This window comes from Camellia sinensis, chromosome 10 (assembly GCF_055761805.1).
Source record: "Camellia sinensis isolate YWXY chromosome 10, ASM5576180v1, whole genome shotgun sequence".
NCBI classification, from domain to species: Eukaryota; Viridiplantae; Streptophyta; class Magnoliopsida; order Ericales; family Theaceae; genus Camellia; species Camellia sinensis.
In genome coordinates this window covers 113911729-113938896 of record NC_138970.1, presented here as the reverse complement: position 1 = coordinate 113938896, position 27168 = coordinate 113911729, and positions in this window count along the sequence as shown.

Sequence of the window (27168 nt, the reverse complement as noted above, 5' to 3'; positions counted from 1 at the left end):
GAGCAATTTGCTGAGTAATTTTTTAAAAAATTTCTGTGAAGTTAATGAGTAATTTAATAAGAATTTGTACAAATTTTTCTGAGAATTTACAGAGTAATTTACTCATAATTTACTGAGTAATTCACAAAAAAATTTCTAATGATTTTCTAAGAATCCACACAGAATTTCCTAATAGTTTACTAAGAATTTACTGAGAATTTTGCGTGTAATTTATTGAGAATTTGACTCAGTAATTTACTGAGAATTTAATGAGTAATTTACTAAGAATCTGCCGATAATTTACAGAGTAATTTACGGAGAATTTACTGAGTAATTTATTGAGAATTTAATGCGAATTGACTAAGAAATTTACTGATAAATTACTAAGTTCTTCACTGGGTAATTTAGTTGGAAATCACTAAGTAATTTATTGAGAATTTATTGAGTAATTTACTTAGAATTTATTGAGTAATTTGCTGAGAATTTACAGGAAATTTACTAATTAATGTTCGAATAATTTACTGAGTAATTTACCATGAATTTTCTTAGAATGTATTGAAAATTTTCTGAGTAATTTATTTAGAATTTATTAAATAATTTACTGAAAATTTACAGATAATTTACAAAGTAATTTATGGAGAATTTAACGAGTAATTTGTTGAGAATTTTCTACGAATTTATTGAGAATTTACGGAGTAATTTTCTGAATAATTTACTAAGAAATTACTTTGAATTTACCAAGAATTTATGTAGAATTTTCTGAGAATTTATTGAGTAATTTACTCATAATTTACTGATTAATTCACAAAAAAAATTTCTTGCAATTTTTTGAGAATTTACTCAGAATTTTCTGATACATTACTAAGAATTTGCTGAATAATTTATAGAGAATTTTACGTCTAATTTACTGAGAAATTTCTTGAGTAATTTAGTGAGAATTTATTAAGTAATTTACTGAGTAATTTACAGAGAATTTATCGAGTAATTTATTGACATTTTACTTAGAATTTACTAAGTAATTTACAGAATAATTCACTCATTAATTTGCTTGTAATTTACCGAGAATTTAAGGAGTAATTTATTGAGAATTTACTCAGCAATTTGCTTAGAATTTATTAAATAATTTACTAAGAATTTACAGATAATTTACCGTGCTAGTTTCTTGGAATTTACAGAGTAATTTTCTAATAATTTACCGAGTAATTTACTAAGTAATTGACCAAGAATTTTTTGAGAATTTACCGATAATTAACTGAGTAATTTACAGAGAATTTGCCGAGTAATTTACTTGGAATTTACTTAGTAATTTACAGATAAATTTAGTGAGTAATTCACCGAACAATTTACTATGAATTTACTTAGTAATTTATTCAGAATTTACTCAGTAAATTACTAAGAGTTTATTCAGAATTTACTGAGAATTTGTTGAGTAATTTTCTAGGAACTTACCAATCATTTACGAAGCAATTTACTGAGAATTTACCGAGCTATTTACCACGAATTTACTACACCGTTAATGATAATTTACCGAGTAATTTGCTGAGTAATTTATTGAGAATTTACTGTGAATTTAATGAGTAATTTACTCATAATTTATTGAGAATTTTCTTAGAATTTATTCAAAATTTCCAGTGTAATTTACTTTGAATTTATTGGGTAATTCACTGAGAATTTACCGATAATTAACTGAGTAATTTATAGAGAATTTATTGAAAATTTAACGAATAATTTATTGAGAATTTACGACCAATTCACCGAGCAATTTGCTGAGTAATTTTTTAAAAAATTTCTGTGAAGTTAATGAGTAATTTAATAAGAATTTGTACAAATTTTTCTGAGAATTTACAGAGTAATTTACTCATAATTTACTGAGTAATTCACAAAAAAATTTCTAATGATTTTCTAAGAATCCACACAGAATTTCCTAGTAGTTTACTAAGAATTTACTGAGAATTTTGCGTGTAATTTATTGAGAATTTGACTCAGTAATTTACTGAGAATTTAATGAGTAATTTACTAAGAATCTGCCGATAATTTACAGAGTAATTTACGGAGAATTTACTGAGTAATTTATTGAGAATTTAATGCGAATTGACTAAGAAATTTACTGATAAATTACTAAGTTCTTCACTGGGTAATGTATTTGGAAATCACTAAGTAATTTATTGAGAATTTATTGAGTAATTTACTTAGAATTTATTGAGTAATTTGCTGAGAATTTACAGGAAATTTACTAATTAATGTTCGAATAATTTACTGAGTAATTTACCATGAATTTTCTTAGAATGTATTGAAAATTTTCTGAGTAATTTATTTAGAATTTATTAAATAATTTACTGAAAATTTACAGATAATTTACAAAGTAATTTATGGAGAATTTAACGAGTAATTTGTTGAGAATTTTCTACGAATTTATTGAGAATTTACGGAGTAATTTTCTGAATAATTTACTAAGAAATTACTTTGAATTTACCAAGAATTTATGTAGAATTTTCTGAGAATTTATTGAGTAATTTACTCATAATTTACTGATTAATTCACAAAAAAAATTTCTTGCAATTTTTTGAGAATTTACTCAGAATTTTCTGATACATTACTAAGAATTTGCTGAATAATTTATAGAGAATTTTACGTCTAATTTACTGAGAAATTTCTTGAGTAATTTAGTGAGAATTTATTAAGTAATTTACTGAGTAATTTACAGAGAATTTATCGAGTAATTTATTGACATTTTACTTAGAATTTACTAAGTAATTTACAGAATAATTCACTCATTAATTTGCTTGTAATTTACCGAGAATTTAAGGAGTAATTTATTGAGAATTTACTCAGCAATTTGCTTAGAATTTATTAAATAATTTACTAAGAATTTACAGATAATTTACCGTGCTAGTTTCTTGGAATTTACAGAGTAATTTTCTAATAATTTACCGAGTAATTTACTAAGTAATTGACCAAGAATTTTTTGAGAATTTACCGATAATTAACTGAGTAATTTACAGAGAATTTGCCGAGTAATTTACTTGGAATTTACTTAGTAATTTACAGATAAATTTAGTGAGTAATTCACCGAACAATTTACTATGAATTTACTTAGTAATTTATTCAGAATTTACTCAGTAAATTACTAAGAGTTTATTCAGAATTTACTGAGAATTTGTTGAGTAATTTTCTAGGAACTTACCAATCATTTACGAAGCAATTTACTGAGAATTTACAGAGCTATTTACCACGAATTTACTACACCGTTAATGATAATTTACCGAGTAATTTGCTGAGTAATTTATTGAGAATTTACTGTGAATTTAATGAGTAATTTACTCATAATTTATTGAGAATTTTCTTAGAATTTATTCAAAATTTCCAGTGTAATTTACTTTGAATTTATTGGGTAATTCACTGAGAATTTACCGATAATTAACTGAGTAATTTATAGAGAATTTATTGAAAATTTAACGAATAATTTATTGAGAATTTACGACCAATTCACCGAGCAATTTGCTGAGTAATTTTTTAAAAAATTTCTGTGAAGTTAATGAGTAATTTAATAAGAATTTGTACAAATTTTTCTGAGAATTTACAGAGTAATTTACTCATAATTTACTGAGTAATTCACAAAAAAATTTCTAATGATTTTCTAAGAATCCACACAGAATTTCCTAATAGTTTACTAAGAATTTACTGAGAATTTTGCGTGTAATTTATTGAGAATTTGACTCAGTAATTTACTGAGAATTTAATGAGTAATTTACTAAGAATCTGCCGATAATTTACAGAGTAATTTACGGAGAATTTACTGAGTAATTTATTGAGAATTTAATGCGAATTGACTAAGAAATTTACTGATAAATTACTAAGTTCTTCACTGGGTAATGTATTTGGAAATCACTAAGTAATTTATTGAGAATTTATTGAGTAATTTACTTAGAATTTATTGAGTAATTTGCTGAGAATTTACAGGAAATTTACTAATTAATGTTCGAATAATTTACTGAGTAATTTACCATGAATTTTCTTAGAATGTATTGAAAATTTTCTGAGTAATTTATTTAGAATTTATTAAATAATTTACTGAAAATTTACAGATAATTTACAAAGTAATTTATGGAGAATTTAACGAGTAATTTGTTGAGAATTTTCTACGAATTTATTGAGAATTTACGGAGTAATTTTCTGAATAATTTACTAAGAAATTACTTTGAATTTACCAAGAATTTATGTAGAATTTTCTGAGAATTTATTGAGTAATTTACTCATAATTTACTGATTAATTCACAAAAAAAATTTCTTGCAATTTTTTGAGAATTTACTCAGAATTTTCTGATACATTACTAAGAATTTGCTGAATAATTTATAGAGAATTTTACGTCTAATTTACTGAGAAATTTCTTGAGTAATTTAGTGAGAATTTATTAAGTAATTTACTGAGTAATTTACAGAGAATTTATCGAGTAATTTATTGACATTTTACTTAGAATTTACTAAGTAATTTACAGAATAATTCACTCATTAATTTGCTTGTAATTTACCGAGAATTTAAGGAGTAATTTATTGAGAATTTACTCAGCAATTTGCTTAGAATTTATTAAATAATTTACTAAGAATTTACAGATAATTTACCGTGCTAGTTTCTTGGAATTTACAGAGTAATTTTCTAATAATTTACCGAGTAATTTACTAAGTAATTGACCAAGAATTTTTTGAGAATTTACCGATAATTAACTGAGTAATTTACAGAGAATTTGCCGAGTAATTTACTTGGAATTTACTTAGTAATTTACAGATAAATTTAGTGAGTAATTCACCGAACAATTTACTATGAATTTACTTAGTAATTTATTCAGAATTTACTCAGTAAATTACTAAGAGTTTATTCAGAATTTACTGAGAATTTGTTGAGTAATTTTCTAGGAACTTACCAATCATTTACGAAGCAATTTACTGAGAATTTACCGAGCTATTTACCACGAATTTACTACACCGTTAATGATAATTTACCGAGTAATTTGCTGAGTAATTTATTGAGAATTTACTGTGAATTTAATGAGTAATTTACTCATAATTTATTGAGAATTTTCTTAGAATTTATTCAAAATTTCCAGTGTAATTTACTTTGAATTTATTGGGTAATTCACTGAGAATTTACCGATAATTAACTGAGTAATTTATAGAGAATTTATTGAAAATTTAACGAATAATTTATTGAGAATTTACGACCAATTCACCGAGCAATTTGCTGAGTAATTTTTTTAAAAATTTCTGTGAAGTTAATGAGTAATTTAATAAGAATTTGTACAAATTTTTCTGAGAATTTACAGAGTAATTTACTCATAATTTACTGAGTAATTCACAAAAAAATTTCTAATGATTTTCTAAGAATCCACACAGAATTTCCTAGTAGTTTACTAAGAATTTACTGAGAATTTTGCGTGTAATTTATTGAGAATTTGACTCAGTAATTTACTGAGAATTTAATGAGTAATTTACTAAGAATCTGCCGATAATTTACAGAGTAATTTACGGAGAATTTACTGAGTAATTTATTGAGAATTTAATGCGAATTGACTAAGAAATTTACTGATAAATTACTAAGTTCTTCACTGGGTAATGTATTTGGAAATCACTAAGTAATTTATTGAGAATTTATTGAGTAATTTACTTAGAATTTATTGAGTAATTTGCTGAGAATTTACAGGAAATTTACTAATTAATGTTCGAATAATTTACTGAGTAATTTACCATGAATTTTCTTAGAATGTATTGAAAATTTTCTGAGTAATTTATTTAGAATTTATTAAATAATTTACTGAAAATTTACAGATAATTTACAAAGTAATTTATGGAGAATTTAACGAGTAATTTGTTGAGAATTTTCTACGAATTTATTGAGAATTTACGGAGTAATTTTCTGAATAATTTACTAAGAAATTACTTTGAATTTACCAAGAATTTATGTAGAATTTTCTGAGAATTTATTGAGTAATTTACTCATAATTTACTGATTAATTCACAAAAAAAATTTCTTGCAATTTTTTGAGAATTTACTCAGAATTTTCTGATACATTACTAAGAATTTGCTGAATAATTTATAGAGAATTTTACGTCTAATTTACTGAGAAATTTCTTGAGTAATTTAGTGAGAATTTATTAAGTAATTTACTGAGTAATTTACAGAGAATTTATCGAGTAATTTATTGACATTTTACTTAGAATTTACTAAGTAATTTACAGAATAATTCACTCATTAATTTGCTTGTAATTTACCGAGAATTTAAGGAGTAATTTATTGAGAATTTACTCAGCAATTTGCTTAGAATTTATTAAATAATTTACTAAGAATTTACAGATAATTTACCGTGCTAGTTTCTTGGAATTTACAGAGTAATTTTCTAATAATTTACCGAGTAATTTACTAAGTAATTGACCAAGAATTTTTTGAGAATTTACCGATAATTAACTGAGTAATTTACAGAGAATTTGCCGAGTAATTTACTTGGAATTTACTTAGTAATTTACAGATAAATTTAGTGAGTAATTCACCGAACAATTTACTATGAATTTACTTAGTAATTTATTCAGAATTTACTCAGTAAATTACTAAGAGTTTATTCAGAATTTACTGAGAATTTGTTGAGTAATTTTCTAGGAACTTACCAATCATTTACGAAGCAATTTACTGAGAATTTACAGAGCTATTTACCACGAATTTACTACACCGTTAATGATAATTTACCGAGTAATTTGCTGAGTAATTTATTGAGAATTTACTGTGAATTTAATGAGTAATTTACTCATAATTTATTGAGAATTTTCTTAGAATTTATTCAAAATTTCCAGTGTAATTTACTTTGAATTTATTGGGTAATTCACTGAGAATTTACCGATAATTAACTGAGTAATTTATAGAGAATTTATTGAAAATTTAACGAATAATTTATTGAGAATTTACGACCAATTCACCGAGCAATTTGCTGAGTAATTTTTTAAAAAATTTCTGTGAAGTTAATGAGTAATTTAATAAGAATTTGTACAAATTTTTCTGAGAATTTACAGAGTAATTTACTCATAATTTACTGAGTAATTCACAAAAAAATTTCTAATGATTTTCTAAGAATCCACACAGAATTTCCTAATAGTTTACTAAGAATTTACTGAGAATTTTGCGTGTAATTTATTGAGAATTTGACTCAGTAATTTACTGAGAATTTAATGAGTAATTTACTAAGAATCTGCCGATAATTTACAGAGTAATTTACGGAGAATTTACTGAGTAATTTATTGAGAATTTAATGCGAATTGACTAAGAAATTTACTGATAAATTACTAAGTTCTTCACTGGGTAATGTATTTGGAAATCACTAAGTAATTTATTGAGAATTTATTGAGTAATTTACTTAGAATTTATTGAGTAATTTGCTGAGAATTTACAGGAAATTTACTAATTAATGTTCGAATAATTTACTGAGTAATTTACCATGAATTTTCTTAGAATGTATTGAAAATTTTCTGAGTAATTTATTTAGAATTTATTAAATAATTTACTGAAAATTTACAGATAATTTACAAAGTAATTTATGGAGAATTTAACGAGTAATTTGTTGAGAATTTTCTACGAATTTATTGAGAATTTACGGAGTAATTTTCTGAATAATTTACTAAGAAATTACTTTGAATTTACCAAGAATTTATGTAGAATTTTCTGAGAATTTATTGAGTAATTTACTCATAATTTACTGATTAATTCACAAAAAAAATTTCTTGCAATTTTTTGAGAATTTACTCAGAATTTTCTGATACATTACTAAGAATTTGCTGAATAATTTATAGAGAATTTTACGTCTAATTTACTGAGAAATTTCTTGAGTAATTTAGTGAGAATTTATTAAGTAATTTACTGAGTAATTTACAGAGAATTTATCGAGTAATTTATTGACATTTTACTTAGAATTTACTAAGTAATTTACAGAATAATTCACTCATTAATTTGCTTGTAATTTACCGAGAATTTAAGGAGTAATTTATTGAGAATTTACTCAGCAATTTGCTTAGAATTTATTAAATAATTTACTAAGAATTTACAGATAATTTACCGTGCTAGTTTCTTGGAATTTACAGAGTAATTTTCTAATAATTTACCGAGTAATTTACTAAGTAATTGACCAAGAATTTTTTGAGAATTTACCGATAATTAACTGAGTAATTTACAGAGAATTTGCCGAGTAATTTACTTGGAATTTACTTAGTAATTTACAGATAAATTTAGTGAGTAATTCACCGAACAATTTACTATGAATTTACTTAGTAATTTATTCAGAATTTACTCAGTAAATTACTAAGAGTTTATTCAGAATTTACTGAGAATTTGTTGAGTAATTTTCTAGGAACTTACCAATCATTTACGAAGCAATTTACTGAGAATTTACCGAGCTATTTACCACGAATTTACTACACCGTTAATGATAATTTACCGAGTAATTTGCTGAGTAATTTATTGAGAATTTACTGTGAATTTAATGAGTAATTTACTCATAATTTATTGAGAATTTTCTTAGAATTTATTCAAAATTTCCAGTGTAATTTACTTTGAATTTATTGGGTAATTCACTGAGAATTTACCGATAATTAACTGAGTAATTTATAGAGAATTTATTGAAAATTTAACGAATAATTTATTGAGAATTTACGACCAATTCACCGAGCAATTTGCTGAGTAATTTTTTAAAAAATTTCTGTGAAGTTAATGAGTAATTTAATAAGAATTTGTACAAATTTTTCTGAGAATTTACAGAGTAATTTACTCATAATTTACTGAGTAATTCACAAAAAAATTTCTAATGATTTTCTAAGAATCCACACAGAATTTCCTAGTAGTTTACTAAGAATTTACTGAGAATTTTGCGTGTAATTTATTGAGAATTTGACTCAGTAATTTACTGAGAATTTAATGAGTAATTTACTAAGAATCTGCCGATAATTTACAGAGTAATTTACGGAGAATTTACTGAGTAATTTATTGAGAATTTAATGCGAATTGACTAAGAAATTTACTGATAAATTACTAAGTTCTTCACTGGGTAATGTATTTGGAAATCACTAAGTAATTTATTGAGAATTTATTGAGTAATTTACTTAGAATTTATTGAGTAATTTGCTGAGAATTTACAGGAAATTTACTAATTAATGTTCGAATAATTTACTGAGTAATTTACCATGAATTTTCTTAGAATGTATTGAAAATTTTCTGAGTAATTTATTTAGAATTTATTAAATAATTTACTGAAAATTTACAGATAATTTACAAAGTAATTTATGGAGAATTTAACGAGTAATTTGTTGAGAATTTTCTACGAATTTATTGAGAATTTACGGAGTAATTTTCTGAATAATTTACTAAGAAATTACTTTGAATTTACCAAGAATTTATGTAGAATTTTCTGAGAATTTATTGAGTAATTTACTCATAATTTACTGATTAATTCACAAAAAAAATTTCTTGCAATTTTTTGAGAATTTACTCAGAATTTTCTGATACATTACTAAGAATTTGCTGAATAATTTATAGAGAATTTTACGTCTAATTTACTGAGAAATTTCTTGAGTAATTTAGTGAGAATTTATTAAGTAATTTACTGAGTAATTTACAGAGAATTTATCGAGTAATTTATTGACATTTTACTTAGAATTTACTAAGTAATTTACAGAATAATTCACTCATTAATTTGCTTGTAATTTACCGAGAATTTAAGGAGTAATTTATTGAGAATTTACTCAGCAATTTGCTTAGAATTTATTAAATAATTTACTAAGAATTTACAGATAATTTACCGTGCTAGTTTCTTGGAATTTACAGAGTAATTTTCTAATAATTTACCGAGTAATTTACTAAGTAATTGACCAAGAATTTTTTGAGAATTTACCGATAATTAACTGAGTAATTTACAGAGAATTTGCCGAGTAATTTACTTGGAATTTACTTAGTAATTTACAGATAAATTTAGTGAGTAATTCACCGAACAATTTACTATGAATTTACTTAGTAATTTATTCAGAATTTACTCAGTAAATTACTAAGAGTTTATTCAGAATTTACTGAGAATTTGTTGAGTAATTTTCTAGGAACTTACCAATCATTTACGAAGCAATTTACTGAGAATTTACAGAGCTATTTACCACGAATTTACTACACCGTTAATGATAATTTACCGAGTAATTTGCTGAGTAATTTATTGAGAATTTACTGTGAATTTAATGAGTAATTTACTCATAATTTATTGAGAATTTTCTTAGAATTTATTCAAAATTTCCAGTGTAATTTACTTTGAATTTATTGGGTAATTCACTGAGAATTTACCGATAATTAACTGAGTAATTTATAGAGAATTTATTGAAAATTTAACGAATAATTTATTGAGAATTTACGACCAATTCACCGAGCAATTTGCTGAGTAATTTTTTAAAAAATTTCTGTGAAGTTAATGAGTAATTTAATAAGAATTTGTACAAATTTTTCTGAGAATTTACAGAGTAATTTACTCATAATTTACTGAGTAATTCACAAAAAAATTTCTAATGATTTTCTAAGAATCCACACAGAATTTCCTAATAGTTTACTAAGAATTTACTGAGAATTTTGCGTGTAATTTATTGAGAATTTGACTCAGTAATTTACTGAGAATTTAATGAGTAATTTACTAAGAATCTGCCGATAATTTACAGAGTAATTTACGGAGAATTTACTGAGTAATTTATTGAGAATTTAATGCGAATTGACTAAGAAATTTACTGATAAATTACTAAGTTCTTCACTGGGTAATGTATTTGGAAATCACTAAGTAATTTATTGAGAATTTATTGAGTAATTTACTTAGAATTTATTGAGTAATTTGCTGAGAATTTACAGGAAATTTACTAATTAATGTTCGAATAATTTACTGAGTAATTTACCATGAATTTTCTTAGAATGTATTGAAAATTTTCTGAGTAATTTATTTAGAATTTATTAAATAATTTACTGAAAATTTACAGATAATTTACAAAGTAATTTATGGAGAATTTAACGAGTAATTTGTTGAGAATTTTCTACGAATTTATTGAGAATTTACGGAGTAATTTTCTGAATAATTTACTAAGAAATTACTTTGAATTTACCAAGAATTTATGTAGAATTTTCTGAGAATTTATTGAGTAATTTACTCATAATTTACTGATTAATTCACAAAAAAAATTTCTTGCAATTTTTTGAGAATTTACTCAGAATTTTCTGATACATTACTAAGAATTTGCTGAATAATTTATAGAGAATTTTACGTCTAATTTACTGAGAAATTTCTTGAGTAATTTAGTGAGAATTTATTAAGTAATTTACTGAGTAATTTACAGAGAATTTATCGAGTAATTTATTGACATTTTACTTAGAATTTACTAAGTAATTTACAGAATAATTCACTCATTAATTTGCTTGTAATTTACCGAGAATTTAAGGAGTAATTTATTGAGAATTTACTCAGCAATTTGCTTAGAATTTATTAAATAATTTACTAAGAATTTACAGATAATTTACCGTGCTAGTTTCTTGGAATTTACAGAGTAATTTTCTAATAATTTACCGAGTAATTTACTAAGTAATTGACCAAGAATTTTTTGAGAATTTACCGATAATTAACTGAGTAATTTACAGAGAATTTGCCGAGTAATTTACTTGGAATTTACTTAGTAATTTACAGATAAATTTAGTGAGTAATTCACCGAACAATTTACTATGAATTTACTTAGTAATTTATTCAGAATTTACTCAGTAAATTACTAAGAGTTTATTCAGAATTTACTGAGAATTTGTTGAGTAATTTTCTAGGAACTTACCAATCATTTACGAAGCAATTTACTGAGAATTTACCGAGCTATTTACCACGAATTTACTACACCGTTAATGATAATTTACCGAGTAATTTGCTGAGTAATTTATTGAGAATTTACTGTGAATTTAATGAGTAATTTACTCATAATTTATTGAGAATTTTCTTAGAATTTATTCAAAATTTCCAGTGTAATTTACTTTGAATTTATTGGGTAATTCACTGAGAATTTACCGATAATTAACTGAGTAATTTATAGAGAATTTATTGAAAATTTAACGAATAATTTATTGAGAATTTACGACCAATTCACCGAGCAATTTGCTGAGTAATTTTTTAAAAAATTTCTGTGAAGTTAATGAGTAATTTAATAAGAATTTGTACAAATTTTTCTGAGAATTTACAGAGTAATTTACTCATAATTTACTGAGTAATTCACAAAAAAATTTCTAATGATTTTCTAAGAATCCACACAGAATTTCCTAGTAGTTTACTAAGAATTTACTGAGAATTTTGCGTGTAATTTATTGAGAATTTGACTCAGTAATTTACTGAGAATTTAATGAGTAATTTACTAAGAATCTGCCGATAATTTACAGAGTAATTTACGGAGAATTTACTGAGTAATTTATTGAGAATTTAATGCGAATTGACTAAGAAATTTACTGATAAATTACTAAGTTCTTCACTGGGTAATGTATTTGGAAATCACTAAGTAATTTATTGAGAATTTATTGAGTAATTTACTTAGAATTTATTGAGTAATTTGCTGAGAATTTACAGGAAATTTACTAATTAATGTTCGAATAATTTACTGAGTAATTTACCATGAATTTTCTTAGAATGTATTGAAAATTTTCTGAGTAATTTATTTAGAATTTATTAAATAATTTACTGAAAATTTACAGATAATTTACAAAGTAATTTATGGAGAATTTAACGAGTAATTTGTTGAGAATTTTCTACGAATTTATTGAGAATTTACGGAGTAATTTTCTGAATAATTTACTAAGAAATTACTTTGAATTTACCAAGAATTTATGTAGAATTTTCTGAGAATTTATTGAGTAATTTACTCATAATTTACTGATTAATTCACAAAAAAAATTTCTTGCAATTTTTTGAGAATTTACTCAGAATTTTCTGATACATTACTAAGAATTTGCTGAATAATTTATAGAGAATTTTACGTCTAATTTACTGAGAAATTTCTTGAGTAATTTAGTGAGAATTTATTAAGTAATTTACTGAGTAATTTACAGAGAATTTATCGAGTAATTTATTGACATTTTACTTAGAATTTACTAAGTAATTTACAGAATAATTCACTCATTAATTTGCTTGTAATTTACCGAGAATTTAAGGAGTAATTTATTGAGAATTTACTCAGCAATTTGCTTAGAATTTATTAAATAATTTACTAAGAATTTACAGATAATTTACCGTGCTAGTTTCTTGGAATTTACAGAGTAATTTTCTAATAATTTACCGAGTAATTTACTAAGTAATTGACCAAGAATTTTTTGAGAATTTACCGATAATTAACTGAGTAATTTACAGAGAATTTGCCGAGTAATTTACTTGGAATTTACTTAGTAATTTACAGATAAATTTAGTGAGTAATTCACCGAACAATTTACTATGAATTTACTTAGTAATTTATTCAGAATTTACTCAGTAAATTACTAAGAGTTTATTCAGAATTTACTGAGAATTTGTTGAGTAATTTTCTAGGAACTTACCAATCATTTACGAAGCAATTTACTGAGAATTTACCGAGCTATTTACCACGAATTTACTACACCGTTAATGATAATTTACCGAGTAATTTGCTGAGTAATTTATTGAGAATTTACTGTGAATTTAATGAGTAATTTACTCATAATTTATTGAGAATTTTCTTAGAATTTATTCAAAATTTCCAGTGTAATTTACTTTGAATTTATTGGGTAATTCACTGAGAATTTACCGATAATTAACTGAGTAATTTATAGAGAATTTATTGAAAATTTAACGAATAATTTATTGAGAATTTACGACCAATTCACCGAGCAATTTGCTGAGTAATTTTTTAAAAAATTTCTGTGAAGTTAATGAGTAATTTAATAAGAATTTGTACAAATTTTTCTGAGAATTTACAGAGTAATTTACTCATAATTTACTGAGTAATTCACAAAAAAATTTCTAATGATTTTCTAAGAATCCACACAGAATTTCCTAGTAGTTTACTAAGAATTTACTGAGAATTTTGCGTGTAATTTATTGAGAATTTGACTCAGTAATTTACTGAGAATTTAATGAGTAATTTACTAAGAATCTGCCGATAATTTACAGAGTAATTTACGGAGAATTTACTGAGTAATTTATTGAGAATTTAATGCGAATTGACTAAGAAATTTACTGATAAATTACTAAGTTCTTCACTGGGTAATGTATTTGGAAATCACTAAGTAATTTATTGAGAATTTATTGAGTAATTTACTTAGAATTTATTGAGTAATTTGCTGAGAATTTACAGGAAATTTACTAATTAATGTTCGAATAATTTACTGAGTAATTTACCATGAATTTTCTTAGAATGTATTGAAAATTTTCTGAGTAATTTATTTAGAATTTATTAAATAATTTACTGAAAATTTACAGATAATTTACAAAGTAATTTATGGAGAATTTAACGAGTAATTTGTTGAGAATTTTCTACGAATTTATTGAGAATTTACGGAGTAATTTTCTGAATAATTTACTAAGAAATTACTTTGAATTTACCAAGAATTTATGTAGAATTTTCTGAGAATTTATTGAGTAATTTACTCATAATTTACTGATTAATTCACAAAAAAAATTTCTTGCAATTTTTTGAGAATTTACTCAGAATTTTCTGATACATTACTAAGAATTTGCTGAATAATTTATAGAGAATTTTACGTCTAATTTACTGAGAAATTTCTTGAGTAATTTAGTGAGAATTTATTAAGTAATTTACTGAGTAATTTACAGAGAATTTATCGAGTAATTTATTGACATTTTACTTAGAATTTACTAAGTAATTTACAGAATAATTCACTCATTAATTTGCTTGTAATTTACCGAGAATTTAAGGAGTAATTTATTGAGAATTTACTCAGCAATTTGCTTAGAATTTATTAAATAATTTACTAAGAATTTACAGATAATTTACCGTGCTAGTTTCTTGGAATTTACAGAGTAATTTTCTAATAATTTACCGAGTAATTTACTAAGTAATTGACCAAGAATTTTTTGAGAATTTACCGATAATTAACTGAGTAATTTACAGAGAATTTGCCGAGTAATTTACTTGGAATTTACTTAGTAATTTACAGATAAATTTAGTGAGTAATTCACCGAACAATTTACTATGAATTTACTTAGTAATTTATTCAGAATTTACTCAGTAAATTACTAAGAGTTTATTCAGAATTTACTGAGAATTTGTTGAGTAATTTTCTAGGAACTTACCAATCATTTACGAAGCAATTTACTGAGAATTTACCGAGCTATTTACCACGAATTTACTACACCGTTAATGATAATTTACCGAGTAATTTGCTGAGTAATTTATTGAGAATTTACTGTGAATTTAATGAGTAATTTACTCATAATTTATTGAGAATTTTCTTAGAATTTATTCAAAATTTCCAGTGTAATTTACTTTGAATTTATTGGGTAATTCACTGAGAATTTACCGATAATTAACTGAGTAATTTATAGAGAATTTATTGAAAATTTAACGAATAATTTATTGAGAATTTACGACCAATTCACCGAGCAATTTGCTGAGTAATTTTTTAAAAAATTTCTGTGAAGTTAATGAGTAATTTAATAAGAATTTGTACAAATTTTTCTGAGAATTTACAGAGTAATTTACTCATAATTTACTGAGTAATTCACAAAAAAATTTCTAATGATTTTCTAAGAATCCACACAGAATTTCCTAGTAGTTTACTAAGAATTTACTGAGAATTTTGCGTGTAATTTATTGAGAATTTGACTCAGTAATTTACTGAGAATTTAATGAGTAATTTACTAAGAATCTGCCGATAATTTACAGAGTAATTTACGGAGAATTTACTGAGTAATTTATTGAGAATTTAATGCGAATTGACTAAGAAATTTACTGATAAATTACTAAGTTCTTCACTGGGTAATGTAGTTGGAAATCACTAAGTAATTTATTGAGAATTTATTGAGTAATTTACTTAGAATTTATTGAGTAATTTGCTGAGAATTTACAGGAAATTTACTAATTAATGTTCGAATAATTTACTGAGTAATTTACCATGAATTTTCTTAGAATGTATTGAAAATTTTCTGAGTAATTTATTTAGAATTTATTAAATAATTTACTGAAAATTTACAGATAATTTACAAAGTAATTTATGGAGAATTTAACGAGTAATTTGTTGAGAATTTTCTACGAATTTATTGAGAATTTACGGAGTAATTTTCTGAATAATTTACTAAGAAATTACTTTGAATTTACCAAGAATTTATGTAGAATTTTCTGAGAATTTATTGAGTAATTTACTCATAATTTACTGATTAATTCACAAAAAAAATTTCTTGCAATTTTTTGAGAATTTACTCAGAATTTTCTGATACATTACTAAGAATTTGCTGAATAATTTATAGAGAATTTTACGTCTAATTTACTGAGAAATTTCTTGAGTAATTTAGTGAGAATTTATTAAGTAATTTACTGAGTAATTTACAGAGAATTTATCGAGTAATTTATTGACATTTTACTTAGAATTTACTAAGTAATTTACAGAATAATTCACTCATTAATTTGCTTGTAATTTACCGAGAATTTAAGGAGTAATTTATTGAGAATTTACTCAGCAATTTGCTTAGAATTTATTAAATAATTTACTAAGAATTTACAGATAATTTACCGTGCTAGTTTCTTGGAATTTACAGAGTAATTTTCTAATAATTTACCGAGTAATTTACTAAGTAATTGACCAAGAATTTTTTGAGAATTTACCGATAATTAACTGAGTAATTTACAGAGAATTTGCCGAGTAATTTACTTGGAATTTACTTAGTAATTTACAGATAAATTTAGTGAGTAATTCACCGAACAATTTACTATGAATTTACTTAGTAATTTATTCAGAATTTACTCAGTAAATTACTAAGAGTTTATTCAGAATTTACTGAGAATTTGTTGAGTAATTTTCTAGGAACTTACCAATCATTTACGAAGCAATTTACTGAGAATTTACCGAGCTATTTACCACGAATTTACTACACCGTTAATGATAATTTACCGAGTAATTTGCTGAGTAATTTATTGAGAATTTACTGTGAATTTAATGAGTAATTTACTCATAATTTATTGAGAATTTTCTTAGAATTTATTCAAAATTTCCAGTGTAATTTACTTTGAATTTATTGGGTAATTCACTGAGAATTTACCGATAATTAACTGAGTAATTTATAGAGAATTTATTGAAAATTTAACGAATAATTTATTGAGAATTTACGACCAATTCACCGAGCAATTTGCTGAGTAATTTTTTAAAAAATTTCTGTGAAGTTAATGAGTAATTTAATAAGAATTTGTACAAATTTTTCTGAGAATTTACAGAGTAATTTACTCATAATTTACTGAGTAATTCACAAAAAAATTTCTAATGATTTTCTAAGAATCCACACAGAATTTCCTAGTAGTTTACTAAGAATTTACTGAGAATTTTGCGTGTAATTTATTGAGAATTTGACTCAGTAATTTACTGAGAATTTAATGAGTAATTTACTAAGAATCTGCCGATAATTTACAGAGTAATTTACGGAGAATTTACTGAGTAATTTATTGAGAATTTAATGCGAATTGACTAAGAAATTTACTGATAAATTACTAAGTTCTTCACTGGGTAATGTATTTGGAAATCACTAAGTAATTTATTGAGAATTTATTGAGTAATTTACTTAGAATTTATTGAGTAATTTGCTGAGAATTTACAGGAAATTTACTAATTAATGTTCGAATAATTTACTGAGTAATTTACCATGAATTTTCTTAGAATGTATTGAAAATTTTCTGAGTAATTTATTTAGAATTTATTAAATAATTTACTGAAAATTTACAGATAATTTACAAAGTAATTTATGGAGAATTTAACGAGTAATTTGTTGAGAATTTTCTACGAATTTATTGAGAATTTACGGAGTAATTTTCTGAATAATTTACTAAGAAATTACTTTGAATTTACCAAGAATTTATGTAGAATTTTCTGAGAATTTATTGAGTAATTTACTCATAATTTACTGATTAATTCACAAAAAAAATTTCTTGCAATTTTTTGAGAATTTACTCAGAATTTTCTGATACATTACTAAGAATTTGCTGAATAATTTATAGAGAATTTTACGTCTAATTTACTGAGAAATTTCTTGAGTAATTTAGTGAGAATTTATTAAGTAATTTACTGAGTAATTTACAGAGAATTTATCGAGTAATTTATTGACATTTTACTTAGAATTTACTAAGTAATTTACAGAATAATTCACTCATTAATTTGCTTGTAATTTACCGAGAATTTAAGGAGTAATTTATTGAGAATTTACTCAGCAATTTGCTTAGAATTTATTAAATAATTTACTAAGAATTTACAGATAATTTACCGTGCTAGTTTCTTGGAATTTACAGAGTAATTTTCTAATAATTTACCGAGTAATTTACTAAGTAATTGACCAAGAATTTTTTGAGAATTTACCGATAATTAACTGAGTAATTTACAGAGAATTTGCCGAGTAATTTACTTGGAATTTACTTAGTAATTTACAGATAAATTTAGTGAGTAATTCACCGAACAATTTACTATGAATTTACTTAGTAATTTATTCAGAATTTACTCAGTAAATTACTAAGAGTTTATTCAGAATTTACTGAGAATTTGTTGAGTAATTTTCTAGGAACTTACCAATCATTTACGAAGCAATTTACTGAGAATTTACCGAGCTATTTACCACGAATTTACTACACCGTTAATGATAATTTACCGAGTAATTTGCTGAGTAATTTATTGAGAATTTACTGTGAATTTAATGAGTAATTTACTCATAATTTATTGAGAATTTTCTTAGAATTTATTCAAAATTTCCAGTGTAATTTACTTTGAATTTATTGGGTAATTCACTGAGAATTTACCGATAATTAACTGAGTAATTTATAGAGAATTTATTGAAAATTTAACGAATAATTTATTGAGAATTTACGACCAATTCACCGAGCAATTTGCTGAGTAATTTTTTAAAAAATTTCTGTGAAGTTAATGAGTAATTTAATAAGAATTTGTACAAATTTTTCTGAGAATTTACAGAGTAATTTACTCATAATTTACTGAGTAATTCACAAAAAAATTTCTAATGATTTTCTAAGAATCCACACAGAATTTCCTAGTAGTTTACTAAGAATTTACTGAGAATTTTGCGTGTAATTTATTGAGAATTTGACTCAGTAATTTACTGAGAATTTAATGAGTAATTTACTAAGAATCTGCCGATAATTTACAGAGTAATTTACGGAGAATTTACTGAGTAATTTATTGAGAATTTAATGCGAATTGACTAAGAAATTTACTGATAAATTACTAAGTTCTTCACTGGGTAATGTAGTTGGAAATCACTAAGTAATTTATTGAGAATTTATTGAGTAATTTACTTAGAATTTATTGAGTAATTTGCTGAGAATTTACAGGAAATTTACTAATTAATGTTCGAATAATTTACTGAGTAATTTACCATGAATTTTCTTAGAATGTATTGAAAATTTTCTGAGTAATTTATTTAGAATTTATTAAATAATTTACTGAAAATTTACAGATAATTTACAAAGTAATTTATGGAGAATTTAACGAGTAATTTGTTGAGAATTTTCTACGAATTTATTGAGAATTTACGGAGTAATTTTCTGAATAATTTACTAAGAAATTACTTTGAATTTACCAAGAATTTATGTAGAATTTTCTGAGAATTTATTGAGTAATTTACTCATAATTTACTGATTAATTCACAAAAAAAATTTCTTGCAATTTTTTGAGAATTTACTCAGAATTTTCTGATACATTACTAAGAATTTGCTGAATAATTTATAGAGAATTTTACGTCTAATTTACTGAGAAATTTCTTGAGTAATTTAGTGAGAATTTATTAAGTAATTTACTGAGTAATTTACAGAGAATTTATCGAGTAATTTATTGACATTTTACTTAGAATTTACTAAGTAATTTACAGAATAATTCACTCATTAATTTGCTTGTAATTTACCGAGAATTTAAGGAGTAATTTATTGAGAATTTACTCAGCAATTTGCTTAGAATTTATTAAATAATTTACTAAGAATTTACAGATAATTTACCGTGCTAGTTTCTTGGAATTTACAGAGTAATTTTCTAATAATTTACCGAGTAATTTACTAAGTAATTGACCAAGAATTTTTTGAGAATTTACCGATAATTAACTGAGTAATTTACAGAGAATTTGCCGAGTAATTTACTTGGAATTTACTTAGTAATTTACAGATAAATTTAGTGAGTAATTCACCGAACAATTTACTATGAATTTACTTAGTAATTTATTCAGAATTTACTCAGTAAATTACTAAGAGTTTATTCAGAATTTACTGAGAATTTGTTGAGTAATTTTCTAGGAACTTACCAATCATTTACGAAGCAATTTACTGAGAATTTACCGAGCTATTTACCACGAATTTACTACACCGTTAATGATAATTTACCGAGTAATTTGCTGAGTAATTTATTGAGAATTTACTGTGAATTTAATGAGTAATTTACTCATAATTTATTGAGAATTTTCTTAGAATTTATTCAAAATTTCCAGTGTAATTTACTTTGAATTTATTGGGTAATTCACTGAGAATTTACCGATAATTAACTGAGTAATTTATAGAGAATTTATTGAAAATTTAACGAATAATTTATTGAGAATTTACGACCAATTCACCGAGCAATTTGCTGAGTAATTTTTTAAAAAATTTCTGTGAAGTTAATGAGTAATTTAATAAGAATTTGTACAAATTTTTCTGAGAATTTACAGAGTAATTTACTCATAATTTACTGAGTAATTCACAAAAAAATTTCTAATGATTTTCTAAGAATCCACACAGAATTTCCTAGTAGTTTACTAAGAATTTACTGAGAATTTTGCGTGTAATTTATTGAGAATTTGACTCAGTAATTTACTGAGAATTTAATGAGTAATTTACTAAGAATCTGCCGATAATTTACAGAGTAATTTACGGAGAATTTACTGAGTAATTTATTGAGAATTTAATGCGAATTGACTAAGAAATTTACTGATAAATTACTAAGTTCTTCACTGGGTAATGTAGTTGGAAATCACTAAGTAATTTATTGAGAATTTATTGAGTAATTTACTTAGAATTTATTGAGTAATTTGCTGAGAATTTACAGGAAATTTACTAATTAATGTTCGAATAATTTACTGAGTAATTTACCATGAATTTTCTTAGAATGTATTGAAAATTTTCTGAGTAATTTATTTAGAATTTATTAAATAATTTACTGAAAATTTACAGATAATTTACAAAGTAATTTATGGAGAATTTAACGAGTAATTTGTTGAGAATTTTCTACGAATTTATTGAGAATTTACGGAGTAATTTTCTGAATAATTTACTAAGAAATTACTTTGAATTTACCAAGAATTTATGTAGAATTTTCTGAGAATTTATTGAGTAATTTACTCATAATTTACTGATTAATTCACAAAAAAAATTTCTTGCAATTTTTTGAGAATTTACTCAGAATTTTCTGATACATTACTAAGAATTTGCTGAATAATTTATAGAGAATTTTACGTCTAATTTACTGAGAAATTTCTTGAGTAATTTAGTGAGAATTTATTAAGTAATTTACTGAGTAATTTACAGAGAATTTATCGAGTAATTTATTGACATTTTACTTAGAATTTACTAAGTAATTTACAGAATAATTCACTCATTAATTTGCTTGTAATTTACCGAGAATTTAAGGAGTAATTTATTGAGAATTTACTCAGCAATTTGCTTAGAATTTATTAAATAATTTACTAAGAATTTACAGATAATTTACCGTGCTAGTTTCTTGGAATTTACAGAGTAATTTTCTAATAATTTACCGAGTAATTTACTAAGTAATTGACCAAGAAGTTTTTGAGAATTTACCGATAATTAACTGAGTAATTTACAGAGAATTTGCCGAGTAATTTACTTGGAATTTACTTAGTAATTTACAGATAAATTTAGTGAGTAATTCACCGAACAATTTACTATGAATTTACTTAGTAATTTATTCAGAATTTACTCAGTAAATTACTAAGAGTTTATTCAGAATTTACTGAGAATTTGTTGAGTAATTTTCTAGGAACTTACCAATCATTTACGAAGCAATTTACTGAGAATTTACCGAGCTATTTACCACGAATTTACTACACCGTTAATGATAATTTACCGAGTAATTTGCTGAGTAATTTATTGAGAATTTACTGTGAATTTAATGAGTAATTTACTCATAATTTATTGAGAATTTTCTTAGAATTTATTCAAAATTTCCAGTGTAATTTACTTTGAATTTATTGGGTAATTCACTGAGAATTTACCGATAATTAACTGAGTAATTTATAGAGAATTTATTGAAAATTTAACGAATAATTTATTGAGAATTTACGACCAATTCACCGAGCAATTTGCTGAGTAATTTTTTAAAAAATTTCTGTGAAGTTAATGAGTAATTTAATAAGAATTTGTACAAATTTTTCTGAGAATTTACAGAGTAATTTACTCATAATTTACTGAGTAATTCACAAAAAAATTTCTAATGATTTTCTAAGAATCCACACAGAATTTCCTAGTAGTTTACTAAGAATTTACTGAGAATTTTGCGTGTAATTTATTGAGAATTTGACTCAGTAATTTACTGAGAATTTAATGAGTAATTTACTAAGAATCTGCCGATAATTTACAGAGTAATTTACGGAGAATTTACTGAGTAATTTATTGAGAATTTAATGCGAATTGACTAAGAAATTTACTGATAAATTACTAAGTTCTTCACTGGGTAATGTAGTTGGAAATCACTAAGTAATTTATTGAGAATTTATTGAGTAATTTACTTAGAATTTATTGAGTAATTTGCTGAGAATTTACAGGAAATTTACTAATTAATGTTCGAATAATTTACTGAGTAATTTACCATGAATTTTCTTAGAATGTATTGAAAATTTTCTGAGTAATTTATTTAGAATTTATTAAATAATTTACTGAAAATTTACAGATAATTTACAAAGTAATTTATGGAGAATTTAACGAGTAATTTGTTGAGAATTTTCTACGAATTTATTGAGAATTTACGGAGTAATTTTCTGAATAATTTACTAAGAAATTACTTTGAATTTACCAAGAATTTATGTAGAATTTTCTGAGAATTTATTGAGTAATTTACTCATAATTTACTGATTAATTCACAAAAAAAATTTCTTGCAATTTTTTGAGAATTTACTCAGAATTTTCTGATACATTACTAAGAATTTGCTGAATAATTTATAGAGAATTTTACGTCTAATTTACTGAGAAATTTCTTGAGTAATTTAGTGAGAATTTATTAAGTAATTTACTGAGTAATTTACAGAGAATTTATCGAGTAATTTATTGACATTTTACTTAGAATTTACTAAGTAATTTACAGAATAATTCACTCATTAATTTGCTTGTAATTTACCGAGAATTTAAGGAGTAATTTATTGAGAATTTACTCAGCAATTTGCTTAGAATTTATTAAATAATTTACTAAGAATTTACAGATAATTTACCGTGCTAGTTTCTTGGAATTTACAGAGTAATTTTCTAATAATTTACCGAGTAATTTACTAAGTAATTGACCAAGAAGTTTTTGAGAATTTACCGATAATTAACTGAGTAATTTACAGAGAATTTGCCGAGTAATTTACTTGGAATTTACTTAGTAATTTACAGATAAATTTAGTGAGTAATTCACCGAACAATTTACTATGAATTTACTTAGTAATTTATTCAGAATTTACTCAGTAAATTACTAAGAGTTTATTCAGAATTTACTGAGAATTTGTTGAGTAATTTTCTAGGAACTTACCAATCATTTACGAAGCAATTTACTGAGAATTTACCGAGCTATTTACCACGAATTTACTACACCGTTAATGATAATTTACCGAGTAATTTGCTGAGTAATTTATTGAGAATTTACTGTGAATTTAATGAGTAATTTACTCATAATTTATTGAGAATTTTCTTAGAATTTATTCAAAATTTCCAGTGTAATTTACTTTGAATTTATTGGGTAATTCACTGAGAATTTACCGATAATTAACTGAGTAATTTATAGAGAATTTATTGAAAATTTAACGAATAATTTATTGAGAATTTACGACCAATTCACCGAGCAATTTGCTGAGTAATTTTTTAAAAAATTTCTGTGAAGTTAATGAGTAATTTAATAAGAATTTGTACAAATTTTTCTGAGAATTTACAGAGTAATTTACTCATAATTTACTGAGTAATTCACAAAAAAATTTCTAATGATTTTCTAAGAATCCACACAGAATTTCCTAGTAGTTTACTAAGAATTTACTGAGAATTTTGCGTGTAATTTATTGAGAATTTGACTCAGTAATTTACTGAGAATTTAATGAGTAATTTACTAAGAATCTGCCGATAATTTACAGAGTAATTTACGGAGAATTTACTGAGTAATTTATTGAGAATTTAATGCGAATTGACTAAGAAATTTACTGATAAATTACTAAGTTCTTCACTGGGTAATGTAGTTGGAAATCACTAAGTAATTTATTGAGAATTTATTGAGTAATTTACTTAGAATTTATTGAGTAATTTGCTGAGAATTTACAGGAAATTTACTAATTAATGTTCGAATAATTTACTGAGTAATTTACCATGAATTTTCTTAGAATGTATTGAAAATTTTCTGAGTAATTTATTTAGAATTTATTAAATAATTTACTGAAAATTTACAGATAATTTACAAAGTAATTTATGGAGAATTTAACGAGTAATTTGTTGAGAATTTTCTACGAATTTATTGAGAATTTACGGAGTAATTTTCTGAATAATTTACTAAGAAATTACTTTGAATTTACCAAGAATTTATGTAGAATTTTCTGAGAATTTATTGAGTAATTTACTCATAATTTACTGATTAATTCACAAAAAAAATTTCTTGCAATTTTTTGAGAATTTACTCAGAATTTTCTGATACATTACTAAGAATTTGCTGAATAATTTATAGAGAATTTTACGTCTAATTTACTGAGAAATTTCTTGAGTAATTTAGTGAGAATTTATTAAGTAATTTACTGAGTAATTTACAGAGAATTTATCGAGTAATTTATTGACATTTTACTTAGAATTTACTAAGTAATTTACAGAATAATTCACTCATTAATTTGCTTGTAATTTACCGAGAATTTAAGGAGTAATTTATTGAGAATTTACTCAGCAATTTGCTTAGAATTTATTAAATAATTTACTAAGAATTTACAGATAATTTACCGTGCTAGTTTCTTGGAATTTACAGAGTAATTTTCTAATAATTTACCGAGTAATTTACTAAGTAATTGACCAAGAATTTTTTGAGAATTTACCGATAATTAACTGAGTAATTTACAGAGAATTTGCCGAGTAATTTACTTGGAATTTACTTAGTAATTTACAGATAAATTTAGTGAGTAATTCACCGAACAATTTACTATGAATTTACTTAGTAATTTATTCAGAATTTACTCAGTAAATTACTAAGAGTTTATTCAGAATTTACTGAGAATTTGTTGAGTAATTTTCTAGGAACTTACCAATCATTTACGAAGCAATTTACTGAGAATTTACCGAGCTATTTACCACGAATTTACTACACCGTTAATGATAATTTACCGAGTAATTTGCTGAGTAATTTATTGAGAATTTACTGTGAATTTAATGAGTAATTTACTCATAATTTATTGAGAATTTTCTTAGAATTTATTCAAAATTTCCAGTGTAATTTACTTTGAATTTATTGGGTAATTCACTGAGAATTTACCGATAATTAACTGAGTAATTTATAGAGAATTTATTGAAAATTTAACGAATAATTTATTGAGAATTTACGACCAATTCACCGAGCAATTTGCTGAGTAATTTTTTAAAAAATTTCTGTGAAGTTAATGAGTAATTTAATAAGAATTTGTACAAATTTTTCTGAGAATTTACAGAGTAATTTACTCATAATTTACTGAGTAATTCACAAAAAAATTTCTAATGATTTTCTAAGAATCCACACAGAATTTCCTAGTAGTTTACTAAGAATTTACTGAGAATTTTGCGTGTAATTTATTGAGAATTTGACTCAGTAATTTACTGAGAATTTAATGAGTAATTTACTAAGAATCTGGCGATAATTTACAGAGTAATTTACGGAGAATTTACTGAGTAATTTATTGAGAATTTAATGCGAATTGACTAAGAAATTTACTGATAAATTACTAAGTTCTTCACTGGGTAATGTAGTTGGAAATCACTAAGTAATTTATTGAGAATTTATTGAGTAATTTACTTAGAATTTATTGAGTAATTTGCTGAGAATTTACAGGAAATTTACTAATTAATGTTCGAATAATTTACTGAGTAATTTACCATGAATTTTCTTAGAATGTATTGAAAATTTTCTGAGTAATTTATTTAGAATTTATTAAATAATTTACTGAAAATTTACAGATAATTTACAAAGTAATTTATGGAGAATTTAACGAGTAATTTGTTGAGAATTTTCTACGAATTTATTGAGAATTTACGGAGTAATTTTCTGAATAATTTACTAAGAAATTACTTTGAATTTACCAAGAATTTATGTAGAATTTTCTGAGAATTTATTGAGTAATTTACTCATAATTTACTGATTAATTCACAAAAAAAATTTCTTGCAATTTTTTGAGAATTTACTCAGAATTTTCTGATACATTACTAAGAATTTGCTGAATAATTTATAGAGAATTTTACGTCTAATTTACTGAGAAATTTCTTGAGTAATTTAGTGAGAATTTATTAAGTAATTTACTGAGTAATTTACAGAGAATTTATCGAGTAATTTATTGACATTTTACTTAGAATTTACTAAGTAATTTACAGAATAATTCACTCATTAATTTGCTTGTAATTTACCGAGAATTTAAGGAGTAATTTATTGAGAATTTACTCAGCAATTTGCTTAGAATTTATTAAATAATTTACTAAGAATTTACAGATAATTTACCGTGCTAGTTTCTT